This window comes from Pterocles gutturalis, unplaced genomic scaffold (genome assembly GCF_000699245.1).
Source record: "Pterocles gutturalis isolate BGI_N339 unplaced genomic scaffold, ASM69924v1 scaffold876, whole genome shotgun sequence".
NCBI classification, from domain to species: Eukaryota; Metazoa; Chordata; class Aves; order Pterocliformes; family Pteroclidae; genus Pterocles; species Pterocles gutturalis.
The window spans coordinates 231,604-237,720 of record NW_010105183.1 but is presented as its reverse complement, the minus strand read 5'-3'; positions in this window follow the sequence as shown (position 1 = coordinate 237,720).

Sequence of the window (6,117 nt, the reverse complement as noted above, 5' to 3'; positions counted from 1 at the left end):
AAATTTTTGCTCCAAAAGTTCTGAAGTACAAAAGGCATTTAGTGCAACGACAGGGCCACAGACAGGTAGTAACACCACCTGCTCACTCCACCTATACTGCCAAATGACTCTAAAAAGACCATTTCTAGTCCTGAAGTGCCACCAGTATGACACTAACCTTATTAGTCCCACTGAGAAGTAGACGTGACACAGGCACTATCGGAAAGGAGAGCAGGACTTTTGCTCTGGTTAGCCTGAGCAAAACCATTTGGTATACACTGTGTTAATAATGTGCTGTGCTCACCGTCTGTCAACAGTGAAGTGCATCAGTAGTCACAGGCTCAATGGGATATATGTCCATGTGGTGTCTCAGAATGTTTAATCTGCGCATATTAATACATGCAGCTGGAGCTAATGAATATGTATTGTTGAGATTAGGGGCAGTTAGCAAGTAAGCTAATGAAAAAACAAGGTAAAATTAGCCTCCAGGTAATCAAAGCACCCCGTCCTAGGAAAATGCAGCAATGACATTCATGCTGTTCAGCCGCACAGCAGGTGACCGGGGGTGCAAATCAAGGACGTTAAACCACGGCTAAGAGTCCAAAGAGCAGCTGTGGATAAGACCATCAAAGGCACTTGTATTCGTGTCTAAAACCTAAATCTTAAGGCACAGAAATGAGGCAGGTTCGGGTGGAAAGTGTTCAGTAACTACAGAGCCAGTAACTGGTGCTGCCAGAGGCTGTAGTTGGAGAAGGCATTTTCCTGGAAAAGCCCAACTCAGTTTCAGGGATCGGGTTCCCTGGAGCACCCTCATAGCTTGTGGTGATCCCAAAGCACCCTGGAAGGAGTGCAGATTGAAAAAAGTACTCAGGCGTGTGGATGTGCCCTGTCATAACCAGGGAGCCTCGGCTAAGATGCCACAGAGGCATAAATAACAAATGGCCAAAATCACATCAGCCCTGTGAGTTTTGCCTAAAAAATTTGAGAGGTTTGGTTTGTACTTCTGAACCTGCTGTGATTCCTGCAGAGAGCTGTGTTTTAGGGCATGTTTTATCATCTTGGGGTTTTTTGTTCAACTATTCAACAAAAATGTTGGCTGTTCCTTAAACTGTAAGCACAACGCTTGTTGCTCAGCAACTTAACTCATCTTGAAACAGAACAAGGGAGAGTTCCTAATTATTACTAAATGGCCCCCAATTGGAGAGAACAAGGTCAAAGTATCTTTTTCAGCGCATCTGGTCCTCTCATTTCCTAGAACATAGATTTCTTATAACGTGCGTGAAGTCTCCTGGGAAATTACTTGGTTTTTGTAGAGGCCAGAAGAAGAGTTATTCCAGGAAATCAGGTGTTGAAAATCCTCTTCCACATTTTGCCGTAATCTTTGTGGAAGTAACTAAGTGGCACAATTTCACAGCTATTGCTACCTACACTGGCAGTAATTTTGCCCTTGTGCTTTAGCATATGTAACAGAAAGCCTATGCAAACCCATCCTTTTAAATATATCAGTCTCATTAGAAGAGGCTTCACTTCCCATGTGCCAAAGATAGAAAACAGCACTAGGACTTTACATGAAGCAAGACTGCATAAGAGAAGTGATCAAAATGATAGGAAGGACAGGGTTTCACTGGGGGAGCTGGATGGGTTACGGTAGCTAATTACACTGTTTGGCAGATGCTGAACCCTATCTGCTGTCACCCCAGCTCCACCCAGAGGAACAGTCTCTTTTACAGTTTTCTTTTAAAATTCTCCTTTGCAGTACCTTTGTAACAGGAGTCCGCTGTTCCCCATCAAGATTTAGCTGCATAATTCCTTCTCCTAACCGAGCAGTTTGAGTCATCAGCTCCTGCAACAAGAAGGACCAGCGTCACCCCTGGAAAAACCATCCCGTCTTTTCAAAGTGATCCTCACTGGGAGCTGAGAACTGCAGAGCAGCAGCAACGGGGAGCCCATGGCCAGTGCTGGCTGTAGAGTCTCGGCAGGTCCAGGTGTTCCCCGCTGTGCCCGGTGCCACTGCCTGCACCCGAGCAGAGGTGTAGCAGCCAGGTAAGGTCCACCCTCTGCGTGACACATGGGGAGGGAAGTCACCCCGGGGCCTGGCTGTTAAAGAAACAGCAAACCCGTCCCTCACAAACACACCCTGTCATTAGTCTTTCACCTTGAAGTACATCTCCATGCTATTTAATACTTATTCTAAGGTTGCATATGTCACATTTCTAAAATGAAGAAAACCCCCAAATACACAAAATGCTTCCTTTTTAAAGAAACTGCTACTCTGCAAGTAGTTTTTGCTTCCTTCCTATGGTTTGCTATAATTTAAAAAAATTCATTAATAAGTTCTTGAAGCGCTGACTTTCTTCATCATGCACAGAATAATTTATAGTCAATGGTAGGTTAAGACACCGGTATCACCCTTGCGCTGTGTGCAGCAGAACCAGCTGAGAGCCCAGACGCCTCGCTTAGCTCTCCACCCTCCTTACCTGAGACAAAATGTCATCTTGCTCCATTGTGGTCACTGTCACGTACACATCCCGTCTTATCTGTAGCAATGCAATTTCACATCTCCAGGTTCCACAGAAGCTAATAGGTTAAATGTCTCCTATGCAGGTGAGCAACTATTTTATAAACTGACTCAGAGCCCCACCTCTTACCTGATTTCTTAAACCCAGTTATTCCCCTCCCATTTTCTTATACTGGATCCTGTGGTCAAGTAGGGAAAAAAAAAAAACAAAAAAACCAAAAAAAACCAAACCACCTTTGCCTGCACTGTAAGTGGAAGTATGTTGTTTGAATCACTTTGCCCATTACTGGCCAGTGGCAGGTTTATGAGTAATGGTAAGAGAAGAATGTCTTTTTATTTGAACACTGAACTTTCCACTTAGCAAGACCTCAAAGCCTGCAGAAACACGTAATCTGTAATAAGATGCAGCAACAGTACATTAACTGGATTTAGGTTATCTATGAAAGTAAGCACATAGGATAAAAAAGCTAATGGGAAAAAAAGAGGGACAACACTGTTGCTCTCAGACTAAAATGGTTCTTGCATAAGCCAGTTTAAGGGTTTCTGTACCACCTGCCCCTGCAATCCCAGGTCCAGGTGTGCAGAGCAGGCACACTGGTATGGTGGTTTATATCCACGCAGCCTTGGTCCACCAGGGCGAAGAATCTCCTCAAGTCATTGTATTCTTCTCCCTTTCTTTCCTATGGCTTGTTATTATTATTTTTGGGTTTGGTTTTTTTTTTTTTTTTTTGAGTCCTGAAGCAATTACTTCCCTTAACTTAGCTCCACCTTCTGTTAGCACCCCTTTCCAGCTCAGACTGACTCTGGCTGTAATCTAGTTGCATTTACGTACCCATGTCTGACCTGATGAACCCTGCCAGTCAGAGGCAAAACTCAGCACAGACTACACACCACCCTCCACACCATCCCCAACACACCTGCAAAGCCACCGCCAAGGCAGGACACCTGCATCTGTCCCGTGAGCCCCCAGCTGACCCCGATGCCATCAAAACCAGCGTGGCTTGGGAGCATTGGAAATCCTTGGAACAGGATTAAAATCCTTGGAAAAATAAAATCCTTTAATCCTTGGAACAGGATTAAAAAGGGCCATCAAAGACTGTTGTATCTTCAGCAGGTTGTAACAGATCAAAGCCACTGGGGGAGGCGAATCCTTTGGCTTCCCTGCTCTCCTGGTATGTTATCTACAATCCAGAAGATACCCATTCCCTGAGCATCCTTGAGCTTACTGGTTAAATGTTATCAGCCAACACAGTTCCCCTTTGCAAATTCTCCATGCAAAATAATATCATCAGGCATCACTGACAACTTGGTAAAATGAATTTTTGCTACAGGCTATATTATTTCATAACACCATGAAAGGTTGTGTCTGCATACATGGCGTGTTTCCTCCATGTGCCAGCTGCAATTATGTAGCTTGATGAAATGCATTTTTCATTAGGTCACAGAAAATCCTTGGCAACATTGGCATCTTCCAGCCACAGTTAAAGGCAGTGCTTTATTATGACACCTCCTTGGAGGGCTAAGCTATAAACCAGACCGTCCACCAGGTCTGGGGCTCCAAGACTGTCACTCCCACAGTGCTGGTGGCCAAAAAGCTCCCGTGTTCTGCAATCCACATCAGAGACAGCCCTTGCGGGAGGGAGGTGCCGTGGCTCGCTTTGTACCCCTGCAATCTGTCTCCAAGACATTCCTTTACCCGTGGTGCTCACAGCAAATATTTGTTATGCTCTTTGCAGAATTAACAAAAGTTTTGTTTTCCTGGAACAACGAACACACTGTGAACCTGGAGTATATTACTGAAATGCCCGAATATGTGGAGCAAGTCAGAATTTTCATTTTGTGAACAAACCTTTATTGTCTGGTATTGCATACACAAAATATTTGCATGTAAATAACATTTCTTCAGAGCTGGAGGTGGCATGAGTATAGGGCCAAAAACTGTGTTCATTTTTTCACATCAGAGAGTTCAGGAGAGTTCAAATGAAAGCAATTCCTAGGGTTATATACAGGGTTATATAGCACCTTATTTCTGAAGATGACTATTGAAACTACCATAGAACAAAAAAAACCAAACAAACAAAAAAAACCAACCCCCCCCCCAAAAAAAAAAAAAAACCAGCAGGAGTGCATATTCATTTAAAACATAAAGAGTTTTAAATTATAATGTTTATGCTCTGATCTTTAGGCTTGCAACATTAGGCTGCACAAAAAAAGTTGCACAAAAAAGTAAGGTTTGGTTTGACATCTTAAATGAGAAAAGCGTTGGCAAAAATCATTGTGAGCCAATTTGTAAAGATAATTTGTCTGGTTTTTTCCTTGCCAAAATGAAAATCCTCAGTGTGTCATTTTGCACCAAGCCAAACATGTTATTTGATTGTAAATGAAACCTGTTATTTTCGGGTTGGGTTCTCTAGGCTGACGAGGTAGGCAGTCTGTTACAAAGGAGCTATGTTTCAAAAGAAAGACACTTTGTAAAATACTAACATGAAATGTTTCAACTTACTGAAGTATTTTCACTGGGGTTTTTTTAGCCCCATATTATGACATCTATTTAATAGATTTTTTTTTTTACTGAATCGACTCTTTGTTCAAAATTTTCCCAGTTGTCATTAGGAGACAAAACTCGTTAATAAAAAAGTGTATTTTCAATGTGACTCGCTCCTGGAATGCAAAGGTTGTTACGGATTTATAATTTTTACAGCTCATCCTCAGCACTTTCGACAGTTCAGAAAAGACACTTTCCATAAAAGGGGATATGAAGAAAGTTTAAAAATGCAAACCCACAATAAATGTTATCAGTGGTTTTGTGCTCCATCCCATGGAGGGTCTGTTCAGCTTGTTTTAAGATGGTCTTAGTTGTTGCAGACTACTAACTCACTCTTGTTTGTTTGCACAGTTTGAGCAGGCAGAACTAAAGAAATAAGCATTTTTGTTGATGAGCGTATGTCCCAATTGTTTAAACAAATTGCATTGAGTAAAACAACAAAGGTTTCATTCCTAGTGGAATTAAAATATTTTCATTTGAAGCTTTTTTTTCTTCTTAATTTAAGAAAGAAAGTTTAATATGACAAGTAACTCAACTGGGAAAAAAAAATCCCAGGGTGTTTTATTTTGAAAGCTTCAAAATAAGATGTTGACTTTTTATATACCTCCTCAACACAAAAAAAATCAAAACTGATGTAAATTCACAGGAAATTTTGATGTGCCCAAATTCCACCTTTTGCTGGAAAAAATAAAAAATTAAGTGAAAAACCTCACACCACTTCCTCCTGCGTTGCTCCTTCCCATCTACGTGTGATTCATTCACAGCCCGAGAGAGCCCAGGAGGTGGACACAGGGCTGGCTGTGTGCACACACTTGTCCCTGTCACTTTTTCAACCTCTGCAGCTGCTCTTCAGGACACTTGCAAAACAGAGTTGACCCAGGGATCCAATGCCAGCTTCCAGTTGTGTCTCAGGTTTTCTTCGTTTTCCAGGGTTGGATGCACCTTGTGTTCCACGAAGAAGAATTGTGGGGAGTAGAAGTTTATACCCCCCTCTTTATGGCCGGTAGCGGTGTTAGCTGGGTTGTATGACTGTAGCACCACGGCGGGAAATAGTGATTTTCCTCTATGTCATGCA